The following is a 17,232-nucleotide window of genomic DNA, read 5'->3' as shown; positions in this document are numbered from 1 at the left end:
TTGAATTGGCAAACAAAAAAGAAAACCCTCCACTAAATTACTTAGGATTAATGTTATCTGGTTCCTTCTCTGTATCAATTTCCTACCGCATAAGGTAACATACTACCTAATATGGACATACAGGGACTAACTGCTAGAGAATCTCCGTGGGCAGCGGTTGTTTTTTAAAAAAATCAAGAACAAAAACTAAAACTCAAGGAACAAAATATTAAAATGACATCACAATGAGTTATTTTTATGGTTCCTTTTATGGCAATAGCTCTACAGTGTGACCTTCTCTTAAAAATATTTGAAAAGTTAAAAAAAACTCAAACCAAATAGCATTGAAGGGCTTATAATGAAAAACAACGGTATCCTGCTCCTCCCACCCCACACCCCTGCCTCCTGTTCTGCTACTGAGAGACATTCACTTTTATCTGTTTCTGCTTTTAGTTCTAAATCGTATCTAAATAATGTGCTTAGATGCTTCTCCCTTGATTTATCAACTTCAGGCATTATCTTCTGGCTTCTGGCGGTGATGGATGAGGCCCTAGCTCTCCACAGCTTTCTTTCACGTTGCAGGCTTTCCTCAGGATCTGGGGCTTTTTGGTGGTTGTTCACATGTGAAAACGAAGGGCAAAAAAGTATGCTCGGGGGTTCTATGTTTACGGCGGGGGTCACTGGCAGCTTTGGTCAGAGTGAGTCTGAAGGCTGGGGGTGATGCTGGCCATCGTGCTGTGGGTTTCTGAAGCGCTGGGAAGCTGGAGCTTTCCGTACTGGGGTCCCAACAACAACCCTTGCTGTTCCTGTTTTCCTAGACAATGAAATTTCCCTAGAGAAGTGCTCTCCTCACCTCTCTTTTCTGGTCCCCTCCTCTCTACCCCATCTCCTCTCTCTTTTTCCCCTCTCTAGCCTAGGATTCAGAGCCTCGTTGCAGGTCATTCTGTCAGCCAATGTTGGGGCGGAGGTCAGAGTATCATTTCCTGTTTATTTATTTATTTGTTGGGGGTGGGAGGTAATTAGGTTTACTTATTCATTTTTAGAGGAGGTACTGGGGATTGAACCCAGGACCTTGTGTATGCTAAGCATATGCTCTATCACTTGAGCTATACCCTCCTCTCCCCTCCCCCATTTCGCATTCTGTATGCAGATTTTGAATTAATCGCTTACTTCTCACTCTCATCACCCAGCTTGTCTTCTGTCTCCAAGTCACAGCTTTCTCCAGGGTATGGCCAGGAAGGTTCCAGGAGGTCAGGACTCCTACTCTGCCACCTACTTTGCTTCATCAGTGAATTATCTTCCACTGACTTTAAGTTTCCTAAAAATGGGCTGAAATTCTTCCTTTGTGAAGAACACCTTCCCATTTTCTTTCTTATTAAGAGTGAACACCTTAAAAATTAGTTTTAATGGGGGCCTCATAAAGGAGAGAAGGTGAACGCGTGTGCTCATCTACAATCTTTAGTCGTAATATCTTGACTCTTTCACTTAAAAACTTTCTTCTATGCTGTTCAAGTTAGATCTTTATCATTTCTTTTAAAGATAATTATTCTATAGATTTTCGCACTGGTCCTTTGTCATGACGCCCTTTGTCCTGCTGCAATAAGATACATTTTTTCTTCACTCGCTCTACTCTGCAGTCCTGGAGCACCAGCCTAAGCAGTTGGTCTGAAGGTCTTCTCCCCAACTTGGCAAGTTCCTGATTATTTTCACTGTCCACTTGATGCCATCAGCACATTTTCTGGGAGCCTTTGATCAGAGCAGCAAACTGTGTTCTTTCACTGAGCCAAAGGCTTCCTGATGGTTTAGTCACCTCCTTGTCAAACCAGGGGATTCCCAAGGAGGTGAATAAAGATTTCTGAATTAAATAGATCTTCCTTATTGACAAGACTGCCTCCTCCAGCAGATTGGAGGCATCCTATTTACTCCTATATCTCTTCTAGTAGTTAAGAGTTCTGAGATTTACAGACATATGTGATGAATACAAATAGTGGTGGGGTCAGGGGCAGGGGTGGTCAAGTGGCCCAGGTGCAAGGTGACAGCAGCAGTGGCATCTGGGCTGGCTGGGTGGCAGCCGGCGTTGGTCCTAACCTCAGAGAGGTGTTCTCTCTAACCATATTTAGGCATCCTTGACTTGGAAAGTTTGGATTTTAATCTTTGTGGGATAGCTCTGGCTGTCTTGAAGAAGGCCTATAGAGGCAAATGAAACAATCAGAGACCCCCTCATTATACGGAACAAACCCGTCACCCTCTGAGCAACGCTGATAATAATGATGGTTCCAGAAAAATGCAGCTCAGGGTCAATGGACGTGATGAAGTTTGTTGGGCTCAAGCAGGGCCCACAAGTTTGAGCTGTTCTTTTAGTTCCCTCAGAGGATTACCACATTCTAACTTGAACCAATTCCAGCCTTTACTGGAAACTACAAATGGAAAGTCCAGTACTGAGTATAAGATATTAGGAATAAAAATCTGGCTATGGTTAAGAAAAGGGTGGAGCCAGGACAGTTATCAAGGCCAACACTTTAAATATGGGAAATAACTTAAATATGCAAAAATAGCAAACGAGTTAAGGTAGTTGTATTGCAAATATATTATCAAATAATATGTAGCTATTAAAATCTTATAGAACACTTAGCAATATGGACGACTATAAATTTTATGTGTGGTATTATTCCATTTTTAATTAAAAATACATTTTACATACATATATTTCCTATAAATGTATTGTTTTTGTTTTTGTTTTTGTAAGCACTCTCAAGATGGTAAGATGAGTGGAATTTTTTTTTCCTATTCTGGATTCTCTATGTTTTTATCGTTGAGCAAGTGAGCATATTTTATTTTTCAATGAGACATTTTATCCTAACATTACTAGTTCATTATACTGGTCACAGAATTTATTATAATAAAATATCTCATTGACAAATAATACACATTCACTTGCTCAATGGTGAAAGTATAGAAAAAAAAGTAGTGTATACCAGAGGTTGCAAACTCAAATTCCTACAGAATCCAGAAATGCAACAAAAATGAATCAAGTGTGCTGCCAGAAATGTAATTAAACTTTCTTTCATTTTTACTTGACCATGGCATAAGCACATGACGTAGCACAAACATGTATGATATTGGAGATTATATACTAAGTTCAAAACTGGAAAACGTAACATTTGCGAAAACCAGGAATATTTAATTATTAATTTTTTTCTTTCATAACGCATTACTTTTTTGCTTTATAACCAGAAATGTGACACTTTTTCTTTTGCCCCAACATGTCAATGTTGGGTCTTGCATTTCATGTTGTGATGTGCTGCATAGAATTCAGCCTTGAATCCTTTAACTAAGAGCAATAGTTTTATTTAGTTTCATAATGGAAAACAGCTGTTCATGGCTGAACGTGGATAGAATCTTTGTATGATGGCGTTTATACTTAGGGTAACTACTCCTGTGATATTTGTAGAATTCTGGCATTCTAATATTGCAATATTTAATTTGGGGGACTAAATTGTGGTTCAAAAATTCCATTTATGGCACACTATTAATTAAAAAAGGTGAGTTGAAGAATAGTAGTTTATTTTTACAAAATTAGAACCTTTTAAGGAATCCTGTCTTCAATCCCACAATTTAGGGAGAGCCGTTAAAGCAATCTCTTTCATTTCTGAAAATTGATTTCAACATAGGAAAGTGGGTCAGATTAGTCTTTGTCAAATGAGTTTTCTGAAGATATAATTTCACTGAGAATGAGCAAATTCAATAGCCCATTTACGTGCTTGTGAAGTTTCTTGCAGAGAAGTACCCAAATGCCCATATATATTGAAAAGTTCAATACTTGAATATTGGCTGGTGAGTTGGGGAAGCATTTTTTGCTGGATGATATATGCAAGTTAATAGTTTTTCAGCTGTTCCTCTGATCTGCAAATAAGACTCCAACATTATACACCAACTATCCTGAATTTATTAGAACAGATGAATGCTGTTACTATTGTGTATCCAACACATAAGGCAAAACATCGAAATCTCTATACTTTCAGCCGTGGAGTGAATCCAATCCAGAAGGCACATGACATGTTCTATTTTAATTTATTTGCACCAGGCAACTCCTGGTGAATTATTTGGTTTCCACAATCACGCAAAATTTGGCACTTTGGATTTAAGTTCGGTAAACAAGGTCATTGTTAATGCTGACCACCTCAGGAGCTCTGTTTCTTAGCCAGGCTTACTAATTTTGACCTGTCTGCTTTAAATTCTTCAAGGCTTCTCAACACACAAAGCTAAGCCATTTCCTGCAGTTGTGCCTGTGATGGACACCATGCTCAAAAGTTCTCCAGTCACATCGGAGTCTCTTTGGAACCATAAATAAATATAGCTGACTGGGTAGTATTATTTTAACTGGGCTCTCATAAGCTTCCCTAGGAAATGCCACAAATGACTGAACTTTTTCACACAACCTGTCCTGTAAGTTCTCAGCCGTGTCGTCATCTTGCTGAGCAACGGCCTTTCTGTTTAGTCTTCCATTTGTGAGTACTTGTTTTTGTTCAAAGCATGATTTTCTTGCCTCTGTCCTCAGTCGATGCTCTTTTACAAACTCACCACTCATAAAAGGTTTCGATGCCCGAGCAGTGCGCTCACCTACTTTACTCCATAATTTCATTTCGTGGTTGCATCACTTATTTTATTTGCATTGGAAAAAAATTGTGTTGAAACATCAGTCCTTCATTTTTAGATAATTAAGTTCCAGTATACTAGTTGCAGCCTGTTTGCTTGAATTCTTTTGATACTGAAGCATTTTATTTGTATGTCAAATGTGGGAGAATGTTTTTTAACTTCTGCAAAAAAGAAAAAACGGTATTTTCCATTTTTCTGCAAACACACAGTCCTCTCTAGTGCTCTTTGTTTCCCCCCTTTTGATAGAGTTATGGATATAAAAGATAAAAGGTTACTTTCTTCTTAACTCTATTAGAAGAAAAACATTGTCCAAAATGATGATAAATGACTCCTGACCCTCTGCCTCAGTGACGGGAGGAGAATGGGGAGTAGCAGGGAGTATGGCAACACGGAAAACCACTCAACTCCAGTTGGCTGGTCCCTTGCTGGAATGTGGCTCCAGTGTTGACAGGTCTTCTACATTTTTAAAACAAGAAAAGTGTAATATACATATGGAGAAAGTGGATATATTTTAAAGGTACAGCTTGGTGAATTTTTCACAAATGGAACAGGGTAGTATAACTCGCAGCTAGATCAAGAAACAGAACCCAAGAATCAGGTCCCACAAGGCACCCTCACATTCCCTTCCAGTTGAGATCTTTTACTTTTTAAGAAGAAAATCTGGATTTGTAGGTGAACTCTCAATTTCTAAATTTTGTCAAGTAATTCAAAACATTTTCAAAGCCCATAGGCCAAACTAAACACATCCTCTGACCAGAGTCGGCCTAGAGGACTTTTTGTTTTGTTTTTTGTTTTTTTCTGTCTGGCAGCCCAGACCACTCTTTTCCTCCATCTGGAGGGAGTGTTTGTGCTATGTGATCCCAGCCATGACTGACTGGGGTCTTTCCCTGGGAATTTGGAGTTGGGATGCTGGCATCCTTTTTAGCTAGGTGATGGTGCTGGAAGTGGGGCTTCTATAGCCCCAGGGCTAGAGCAGGCCCTGTTCTACCATGTCAGTGGAGGAGCAGAGAAAGCTGGTTCCCAGAGAGAAAAATGATGTGCAGATGTGCAGAGAAAGCAAAGAGAGAAACCATATAGCAAGGGAGTGTGAGAGAGTGGGAGAGCTTGCCTTGGTTTCCCACTTCAAGTTTTCCAATTCTTGGTCCTAGATCCTTCTGAAGCCAGGATATACTAGCGACCGAGGACCTACTTAGGCTGGTGGGCCTCTCTAAGAATTCAGGAAGAACAATCTGGTGGTAAGTCACAGCATGAGCTGCAGGTGACAGCTGATGGCTGGCAGTCAAGTGGGCAGGGGTCTCCATGTGAAAGCTCTGTCCATGCAGAGCCAGCCCCTAAGCCTGAGCTGGGGTTAGGAGTGAGTGGGTCTGGCAGGCAAGTGGAAGCTAGAAATTCACTCAGGTGAGCTTGTAACAGGGTTCTGGTTTAAGTAGTGCTGGAGATTGTATTATTATTCTCAATTCTTCACTCTGTCCCTGTAATAGAATTATCTGTCCATGCCCTTTGCCATATGTCTTGCATACACCCTACTAGAATAAGTGGAGATATATTCCCATCCTTTGACTTTGGGCTTGGCCCGTTGACTTGTCTTGGCCAATGGATATATGTGGATTCAATAGTAGCCAGTTCTGAGTTAAGGTCTTTAGAGTCATGGGAAGTTTCCACTAGTCTTTTCTTGTGCTGCTTCTATTCATAACGAGAGAACCCTAACCCAGGAACCTGGTGGTCCCAGAATGAGTGACATATGGAGCTGATCTATACATAACCCATAGCCTGAATCAGTCACTCCACCCCATCCATAGACTGTAAGTGAGAAAAATAACTGATTTTATAAGCAAGTAAGATTTTTAGGATTGTTTATTACATAGTGTTATCAAAGCAATCACTGACTGATACAAAAGAGAACTAGATTGTAGGCAAAATTAGGGAGTAGTAGTCAAGGAAGAAGTAGTCTAGTGTACTAGAGTGGGCGAAGCCTAGAGCAGAGAAGGGAGATTTTGGGCTCAGAGGCAACATGAGCAGTAATGGGGGCCCTTTGGAGTCATTCCAGAGGGCACCAGATCCATGTCTGATTGGAAGAGGGAAATGAGAGTGGTCTGGGGGAAATATTTGTTACCTCACTGATCATCTATCTTGAAGGAAAATCAGGAAGAACACAGGGGTCAAGCATTTGTAACCGAGCTGGTGACATTATTCCAAGCCACTGAGTCTATTCAAATTTTCGACTCCACCCCTCCTCCCCCTTCCAGCTTGGCCAGCATTGGCTCAGGAGCTGGAGCCTTGGTGGATCTTGTGAGAAGATCCTGGGAAAGCAGCACAGGAAAAATATGATGGAAGAGGACATCACCAGTACTGCAGCTCCCAAATGCAAAGGGGTATGTGTGTGTAATGTCTTATCTGTTATGAACCTGATGCTTGCTTGCTGTCCACCTGCCTGCTGTTCCTGTTAACAGCTCCGCTGGGAGTGGGTTTGAGGTTGGGAGACTGATGCATATTCTGACCACATTCACCAGCTTTCTGAGAACTTACAGCTTCAGATGAAGCCCATGACACCACGGATCAGTAGGACAACTGGACAAGCAGAGCAGGATTTGGTGGCCACAGCAGGGGATGCGGGGCAGAAACGTAGAAGGTGTTTCCGATTTTCTTTCTTGAAATTCCTTTTCCCTGGGGCTTCCAAGCTCAGGAAGTTCTTGTCATCTCCTAATTGAGGCAGATGAAAATGGGAGTTATGTAGGGAGGCGTTTCCACTTCATCGAGGCCAGCCATACCCAAGCTTTAGGATTCGGCAGAGATCTGCAGGTCTGCACAGTTCCTTGGGCAGCCTGTTTTCTGTCTTCGCTACCTTGTTATCTGGCCCTTCACTGAATTCCTGTAGCTTTTCCAGGACTTAAACAATGAGATTAACAGCTATCATTTTTTGAATGCCTACCATATGCTAGGCTCTCTAGTGGATATTTTACAAATAGTACTGATAATGACAACAGTGAAGATAAGTAATACTTATTAAGCATTTACTATGTGCTAGGCACGGGGCCAAACCCTGTACATGTATTAACTCATCAAGGATCCTCACAGCAAGGCAACGTAGACCTCCTTGTTTTTGCATATGAGTACCAGACAGTGGAGTCAGGACTTGGATCTAGATTGGTCCGACTCCAGGACCTCTTCTTTTTTTCATTCATGATGCTATCTTGCTTGATCTTGCTCTCTTAGCCATGTCCCAGCACTGTTCAGCTAGCAGAATGGGCAGGGACAGATGTCAAGGGCGGGGACATAGATTGGGAGGGTGAACACAGTGCCATGGCCATTTCTAGGTAGGAGTCTGGCAAGTAGTTCACAAAGAGGGCAGAGATAAGTTCCAACAGGAAGCATAGTGAGGCCCTGAAAGGTGAGTGGAGCAGAGAGAGGGACAATCCAGAAACCATCAGATGTCCTGGCAGGCAGTTCAACCGTGCGGAAACCGTCAACAGGGAGCAGGCCCTGGATGCTGGGCAAGGGGCCAGGAGCAGGACACCAGGCCCTGGAGGAAATGGAGCTGGTCAGTGCACAGCCTACAGTTCTGGTTCTGTCCTTTACTAATTTTAGGGCAAGTTACTTACCTCCTCTGAGCTTGTTTCTTCATCTATAAAAGTATAATATTACCTTCTTTGTAGGGTTAATAGGATAACTAAGTGAAATAAACAAAGTGCCAGCAAGCCATGCAGTCAGTACTGAGCACTTCCTGGCACCAAGGAGCATCAGAAGCAGCGGCATCTTCTAAGTCCTTTTGATGGAGATCAGTGTTTGTTTTAGAGGCTAGAATGGAATTAAGTGACCTCAGTCCCATCCAGAGGACTGGCTGAACCCAAAGCAGGTCCTGTTCTTTCTGTACATGGGTTGTAGAATCCTGGCCCCTTATAGCTGTAAGGCTCTGGCTCAGGGCTTTGGATCCCCAGTGCCATGCTCTTTCAACGATATGGTGCTGCTGGTAAACAAACACTTGCATAAAACATGGACACCCACGTCAAGGGCATGTGTTTACAGGGTTTTAAAACATGTCTACAAGTTCATTCTTTGACACTCCTCCCATCAAAAGGTGGCATTGTACTGAATGACACAAATGAACTTATTTACAAAGTGGAAACAGACTCACAGACATAGAAAACTAACTTATGGTTACCAGAGGGGAAAGGGGAGGATGGAAGGATAAATTGGGAGTTTGAGATTTGCAGCTATACACCACTGTATATAAAATAGATAAATAACAAGGTCCTACTGTATAGCACAGGGAACTATATTCAATATCTTGTAATAACTTATAATGAAAGAGAATATGAAAAGGAATATATATATGTGTGTGTGAATATATATATATATATATATATATATATATATATATATATATATATATATATATATATATATATATATATATATATATAACTGAATCATTATGCTGTACACCAGAAACTAACACAATATTGTAAATTGACTATACTTCAATTTAAAAAAACAAGGTAGCATTTCTCCTCCCTTGAACATGGGCTGGCTTTAGTGATTGGCTCCTAATGAAGAGAATATGGTGAAAGTGATGCTATGTATCTTCCAAGGCTGGGCTAGGAAAGATGATACAGTTTCTGTCTGGCTCTGTCTCTCAGGACGCTCACCCTTGGAGCCAGTCGCCATGTTAGGAGGAAGCTCAGGCCATATGGAGAGGCCACATGAAGTGTCTGGACCAACAGCCCCAGCTAAGGTCCTATCTGACAGCTGATGTCAGTCACCAAACAAGTGAGTGAACTAGACCTCAGGTGATTTGGTCTAGCCTTGGCGTCATGCCAGCTGACACCAAGTGGAGCAGGGATGCGCTGCCCCCACTTAGGCCTACAATTACTGCTGATTGAGCAAATCAGTGTTGCTGTTTTAAGTCATTAAGTTGTGGGCTCGCTTGTTACGCAGCAATAAATAGGCCACTCACACACATAGTGGAGCATGGAAGGGAAGCTGTTTGACACAGTGTTTAGGAGTTTGTATTCTGGATCCAGACCATTGACTCTCAAATTTCAGCTTTATTATTCACACTGGGCAGGTGTCATGACATCTTGAGACTGTCTTGCCCTCTGTAAGATGGTGATGATAGACATACTAATGTTATGGGTTGTTGTATTAGTTTGCTCCAGCTGCTATAAGAAAATGCCACTGACTGGGAGGCTTAAAAAACAGAAATGAATTTTCTCACCTTTCTGGAGGCTGGAAGTCCAAGGTCAGGATGTCAGCAAGGTCTCTAGTTTCTTCTAAGGCCTCTCTCCTTGGTAGATGGTTAACTTCTCACTGTGTCCTCGTAAGGTCTTTCCTCTGTGAACACACCTACCTGTGTCTACATCTGCTATTTTTATAAGGGTACCAGTCATAGAGGATTAGGACCCACCCTGAAGACCTCACTTTAACTTAATCACCTCTTTAAAAACCCTTTCCTCAATAGAGTTACATTCTGAAGTGCTGCAATTTAGGACTTCAACGTATGAATTGGGGAGAAGCACGATTCAGCCCATGACAATTGTTATGAGGATTACATACAACAGATATAAAGAATAGGTTTTTGGTGGACACATGGCAAATCCTTAATAAACAACAGCCATTTATATATATGACATCAACATGATTATATCCGATACATGCAAAAGGAGTAACACCACCATGTATGCAGGGGAAACTGTATGCTCCTTTTACTTGGATGATAGAAGACAGCTTCTTACTGAGCCCTGCCCAGACCCTCAGCCTGGACCCCCAGCTTAGTGATGATGGGAAGAGGGAAAGAAGCAATCTCCTCTGAAGGGAGGAAGCAGCCACATTTCCTGACCCTCCAGGGACAGGTGCTTCCTGTGGTGGCCCTTGGGAGGGGCTCTCTCTTTGAGCCTGGGGGAATATCCCAGGCTGAGAAAGGTTTGGGAAGATGTAAAAACCCCAAAGAAGTCACCGTCTGTCTGAAATTGCCTGGGTGCTCCAGAGCTGATATGTGGAGTCATTCCCACTGGAGGCAATTTGGAAAAGGTATTTGAGAAAGTTCCGATTCAGAAATCGTTTCGGCCAAGTCCTTTGTTTTCCTAATGTTGCCGCAATGTCTGGAGCTGAATTTTTAAAATGGCATTTTCCTGGAAAGGACTTTTTGGTCTTTTTTGGAAATGTCTCATGTAAAACAAGATCACCAGTGGGCTGTGGGGTCTGGTCTCCCAGGGGTGAGCTTGGGAAATGGGGGTGGGTGGGGACAGAGTGGAAAAAGGAACAAGAACAGAGACAGGGAAAGCAGGATGTGACCCAGGGGCCAACATTTCTGTGTTTGAAACAGGCTCAGGGCTCAGGAATGATTCCAAGGGGTCAGGCATCATGGTGGGGAGGAAGGGAGGGAGGGCAGCCCTGACCCCGATGGCAGGGCTGTGGGAATGCCCCCTGGGAGTCTGTTGGTGGCAGTGCTTAGTCTCCATCCCAGAAGCAGGTGTGCCCCTGGGCCTACCATTTCCTCCTCCCTGGTCTTGCATGGGTGGTGGGAGGGCTAGAGATAACAGCAGGCTCTGACTGGGGCTCTCTGAGGGCAAGGACCTGGTGTCCTCCGTTAGATTTGATCTTCGTGAAGAGAGGGACTGTGTGTGGCATTCATTCTCAAGACTCTGTCTTAGTCTGCTTGGGCTGCTATTCAAAAAGTACCAGAGACCAGGTTTCTTACAAACAACAGAAATTTATTTTCTCACTGTTCTGGAAGTCCCAGATCAAGATGCCAGCAGTTCTTGGTGGTGTCTGGTGAGAACCTGCTTCCTGGTTCATAGATGGCTGTTTTCCTGCTGTGTCCTCACGTGGTGGAAGGGGTGAGGGAGCTCTCTGGAGTCTCTTATAAGGGCACTAATCCCATTCGTAAGGGCTCCACTCTCATGACCTAATTATCTCCCAAAGACCCTACCTCCCAACACCACCACATTAGGGGTTAGGATTCAACATATGAAATTTGAGGGGACACGCAAGTATTCAGTCCATAGCAGGCTCCAAGAGGGCTGGCTGTGTCTCTCCATCAGACTGAAGGGTCCCAAGTACAGGGACCCTGTCCCTCCGTGATCTAAGGAATCCCTGGAGCCAGGGACCTCATCTCCTTCTTTCAATGTGTCCCAGAACCCAGCATGTGGAGAAGCTTGGTTTCTGGACCTGACTGACGTGGTGACCTACTCACGGTCTTGCTTCTCCACCCTTGTAAAGCAGCACAGACAAGACAAGCTGGAAGTCCCTGCCATGGGAGTCCAGCCGCCGCCTCCCTCCAGGCCCAAGGCCAGGGCAATTACTGTGGCCAAGTGGAATTTCTGTGACAGGAAGACGCTTGGAAGCTCTCCGCAGAGCTGGCTCTCATTCTCGGAGCTTCTATGTTACTCTTCCAACTGCTCCTTACCCTGCCCGTGCTTCTCAGTGCCAGCCTCAGTCTCGTGGTCTGTGGTAATCCTGGAGCTCAGTATGGAGTAAGGGCCAAGAGCAGAGGAATGGGCATGTGAGAATCACTGAATCTTAGAATCAGAAGCTATGCTAGAGGTGACTTTATCCATTTTCTTGTCTGGATCATTCATTCATTCATTCATTACTTAGTAATGACTTACTTAGTAATGACTGTTGTGTGCCAGGCGCTGCTCTGGGCTTTGGGTAAATAGGAGTGAACAGAATGGACATGGTTCCTGTGCCCTGGAGCCCAGTGTCTGATGCTTGCATATGCCAGCAGCAGCCTCACTGAGGGTCATACAGATTCTGCAAAACCTCTAGGTTTTTGTAATTCTCCTTTCCAAGGCAGCCCATTTCAATTTTGATCAACTCTGAAAGTCAAAAATTTTCCTCTACAGATTGAGTCAATGTCCTTTTCTTCTGTAATTTTCACTCATTTGTCTCAGCCTGCTTTCAGATAAAATCTCTCATTTTGATGATTAATTTGTCAATTCTTTCTTTCCTTCTTTTCTCTCTTCCTTCCTTCCTTCTGTTCTTTCTTCCTTTCTGTCCTGTCTTTCAATCTTTTTCTTTCTTTCTTTCTTTCTTTCTTTCTTTCTTTCTTTCTTTCTTTCTTTCTTTCTTTCTTTCTTTCTTTCTTTCTTTCTTTCTTTCTTTCTCTTTCTTTCTCTCTTTCTTTCTTTTTATTTTTAGGCTATATTCTTAGGTGTACCAAAGTTTAGGTACACCTTGGAGAATTTTTCTTTTTATCATTTTGTTATCATTTCCACTACTTTTTTCTGATTTTAGTGTTGCTTCATCACTTGTTCTTCTGGATAATGATTGCTTGATATATTTTCCCCCCAATCTCGTTACTTTCAGTCTTTCTGTTATTATATTTTAATTATGTCTGCTAGAAAAAAAAGAGCTGTGTTTCCTATTTGAACTTAGCATTTCTGTGTTTTAGCAGGTAATTTTAATCCTTTTCATTTATATTTACTATTGGAACCCAGTTATTACTGGTATATATTGATAGTCTAATGTTTTTATTTTAATCTTTTAGCTTCTTTGTTCATTTCTGTCCTCTGTTGTATTGACTGCTTTCTTTAGTCCATTTTTTTTTCTCTTTTACTGTTTTAAAAATTACATGCATTCAAATTCTCTTCTTTTGGTGATTATCCTTAATTTTGAATATGCTGTGCAATTTAGGATTGCATTTGGGTGCAGATAACAGAAAACAATGGATTAGGTAGGAAGGGGTTATTTTATAGCGAGAAGGCCAGTGTTAAGCAGTAGAAAGCCAGTGCATTTCTTTAAAAATATCACCAAGCACCCAGGTTCTTTTAATTATCTGTTTCTCCCATCCCTATTATGTGATTCTGTCCTTTCTTAGTGGTTACAAGATCCCTGCTGCTCGTCCAGTTATTGTGTTCTTGTTCCCCAGAGGAAGAAAGGTAAAGGGCAAAGTGTTCTTTCTGGAAACCTACCAGTAAGCTGTGCTTATATTTCATTGGCCAGGACTGTAACACATTGCTACTCCAGCTGCAAGGCAGTCTGGGAAGGTGAGTGTTTTTAGCTGCCTTGTAGAAAATCAAGGTTCTATGATAAGAAAGGAGAAAGGAAATACATTATGTGGGCAGCTCCAAGTATCTATAACTCATGCATATTACTGTAATAATTTTACAGTGTATCTGAATCTCTATCCTTGGAATGTTCTTATTGTAATCACTCCTTTTCAAGTTTCATGTTATTATTATTTAGCATTTAAGTTCTACTTTGTTTTTAAACTCTGCAAAAATCAGATATTACTACTATTGTTGCTATTCCATAGTCAATTTTTTATTTAGATTTATCCACATGCTCATCCATTTCTTTATTAATCATTGTTTCTTGATCCTACTCCTTAGCAGTTTCCTTCTACAAATGATTAACTCTCTTGTCTTTTTCTGAAGATATGTCGTTTTGTAAAGCATTCAAATAATTGAATATAATTGATTCACAACATTGTGTTAGTTTCAGGTATACAGCAAAATGATTCATACCTATATATACTTTTCAGATGATTTTCTATTATAGGTTATTACAAAATAATGAATATAGTTCCCTGTGCTATACAGTAAATCCTTGTTGCTTATTTATTTTATGTATAGTAGTTTATATCTGTTAATCCCATACTCCTAATTAATCCACCCTCCTCCCTTTGCCCCTTTTAACCACAAGTTTGTTTTCTATGTCTGAGTCTGTTTCTGTTTTGTATATAGATTCATTTGTATTATTTTTTGATTCCGCATATAAGTGATATCATATAATATTTGTCTTTCTCTGACTTACTTCACTCTGTATGATACTCTCTAAATCCATCCATGTTGCTGCAAATGGCAATATTTCATTCGTTTTTATGGCTCAGTAATATTCCATTGTGTGTGTGTGTGTGTGTGTGTGTGTGTGTGTGTGTGCACTTCTTGGCCACCTGGTTGTCTTCTTTGGAGAAATGTCTATTTAGGTCTTCTGTGATGTCTTTAAAAAAAAAATCTCTACTCTTGAATGATAGTTAACCTTGGCTTGATGTTCTGCAATGATAGCTATTCTCCTTCAGCATAAAAAAATTATTCTATTGGCCTCTGTGGTTGCTGATGCCAAGTCTGCTGTCTATTTTTTCTTATAGGTGATCTTTCTTTTCTTCCTGGTGCCATCATGATTTTTCTGTCTTGTTGCTGCTCTGCAGTTTCACTATAATGAGCCTACATGTATTTTTATATTTATCTTGCTCAGATTTCTAAGTGTCTTTTCAGTCTGAATATCTGTCTTTCAATCTAAGAAATTCTTAGTCAATATTTTTGAATATTGCTTCTCCTTCCTCTCTCTGACTCTCCCTCTGGTACTCATAATAGACTAATTTTTGACCTTTACATTTTCTTCTTCAAGTCTTATATTCTCTCTTTATATTTTATTTCTCTTGATTGTTTTAGCTATATACTAGATAATTTTCCAAGATTCACTTTTTTGGTTCACTAAATCTCTCTTCAGTTTTATCTAATTTGCTGTTTTTTTATCTTTATATCTTTTATTTCTAGAAGTTCTATAAGTTTCTTCTTCAAATTTATATATTTTTTCCAGTGTTATATTCATTCTTTATGGTTTCTAGTCATTATTTTATTTATTTAACATATAAAACATATATTATGGTTTATTTCAGGTTGTTCTGTTATTTTAAATTCTTGAGATGATAATCCTCTCATTTATCTTCCAGTCTTCCTCATGGTGATTTGTAATTTTGGTTGTGAGCACATCTTTAGTTGTTTTTCTTCCTTGGGATAAGAAAGGTTCTCTGCAGAGTTTTTCATTTGTTCTGCTCCAAGAGGGCCGTCCAAGACCAATTCTTTAATTAACTTTTTGGTTTGCAATTCACATACCAGAGATGGTGATTAACTTTATGTGTCAACTTGGCTAGGCCATGGTACCTAGTTTGTGGCCAAATACCAGGTTAGACATTGCTGTGATTTTTAGATGTGATTAACATTTATATCAGTAGACTTTGAGTCAAGCAGATTACTCTTCATAATGTGGGTGGGCCACATTCAATCAGTTGACGATCTTAAGGGAGAAAGACTGAGGTCCCCTGAAGAGGAAATTCTGTCACCAGATTATCTTTGAATTTGCACATACTACAACATAAACACTTCCACGAGTCTTGAGCCTGCTGGCCTGTCTTGCAGATTTCGAACTTACCAGTCCCCACAATTGCATGAACCAATACCTTAAAAAAAAAATCTCTCTTTCTCTGTATAAACACATTCTAATGTTTCTGTTTCTCTGAAGAACCCTGATTAATACAACAAGTAAGGGGTGCAAATTTGGAGAACACTCTTGTGTTTGCTGATGATTTGAGGTCTTGTTTCTCAGGGGTACATTTTAAAATATTTTATTATTATTTTTATTTAAGTACAGTCAACAAAAATGTGTCAATTTCTGGTGTACAGCACAATGTTCCAGTGATGCATATACATACATATATCCATTTTAGTATTTTTTCATCAAAAATTATTACAAGATATTGAACATAGTTCCCTGTGCTATACAGAAGAAACTTATTTCAAAATCTATTTTTATATATAGTGGCTAACCTTTGTAAATCTCAAACTCCAAAATTTATCCCTTCCCACCCCTTTTCACCCTGTAACCATAAGATTGTTTACTATGCCTGCGAGTCTCTCAAGGGTACTTTTGTTTCTTTATCTGCAACTCTGGAAAGAGACATGTACCACTGGAGTCTTCCTGAGCCTGTGAGCAGTGCTTAAACTGAGGCAACTATCCTCCCAGAGTCTCCACGGAATGCTTCTAGACTGTCTATTAAGGACCCCAAAGCCCCATCTTTTGCTCTTTTGTAGGCATTAAAACCCCAGCCTCTAGACATTTGGGTCAGTATCTCCATAAGGCATCAGTGAAGTTTGCCACTCTGACTGGAAGTTCCCTCTTTTTTTTTTTTTTTCCTGGCACCTAGAGATTTTACTTTATTTTTATGAGCTTACTTATATTTATTAAAAAATGTTTGCTATATTTTACCAGTATTTTTATGGGTTGTAGTAGAACTAGAAGTTCATATTAGCTCTTTCTGTAAGGTTGCTGGAAGCTGAAAACTCAATAGCTCTACAGTTTGTAGAAGACAGCTCTTCGGTTCCACCCCAATTTTCTTCTACCCTCTTGTCCTCACATGATGAAGTGTCTTATCCTGATTCTACTTCTCTTATACTATGCCAGTTTGTTCAAGTCCTTCTTAAAGAGGAGGGCCCAGACAGGGGTGGGCTCCCCAGGTGTGGCCAGACCAAGAGGTCAGAGGCACTGCCACCCTGCAGTCTGGACACCACACTTCCCTCCATGAGGTCTAAGGTCCTAGGAATGCTTTGGTCTAAAACACCAGAGTTATTGGCAAAGAGTAAGCTTATAAAAGCCCGTAGGAGGTGGAAAAAGAGTGAAAACAACCATAAGAGGCTGGGAGGGTGTCAAAGAGTGAAATAGGACTTGAGGGAGTTAAAACAAATGAGATATGGCTCTGCCCATGTAGCCCTGTGGAGACATTCCGCAGCCCCAGCTCAGGACCAATGATGTAATAGCAGAAAACTTCAGCAGACTGTCTCAGTGTTTTCTTAATTTATTTAGGTTATTATTTGCCCT

General features: G+C 40.8%; 1 long non-coding RNA gene across 7 annotated transcripts in view; it reads left to right on the top strand.

Moving 5' to 3' along the window:
* The window catches only part of LOC105078995 (uncharacterized), a 656,088-nt gene that overhangs the window by 93,141 nt on the left and 545,715 nt on the right, over positions 1–17,232 (top strand). The window contains exon 3 of one of the 7 annotated variants that reach the window (XR_012511903.1): positions 6,882–7,007. The exons of the other annotated variants lie outside the window; for them this stretch is intronic. This is a non-coding gene — a long non-coding RNA (uncharacterized LOC105078995). The remainder of the gene's footprint in view (positions 1–6,881; positions 7,008–17,232) is intronic. 7 annotated transcript variants of the gene reach the window in all.

Source organism: Camelus bactrianus, chromosome 15 (assembly GCF_048773025.1).
Source record: "Camelus bactrianus isolate YW-2024 breed Bactrian camel chromosome 15, ASM4877302v1, whole genome shotgun sequence".
Lineage (NCBI taxonomy): Eukaryota > Metazoa > Chordata > Mammalia > Artiodactyla > Camelidae > Camelus > Camelus bactrianus.
Note: the sequence above shows the minus strand (reverse complement) of the source record. Positions and strands in the feature narration are given on the sequence as shown.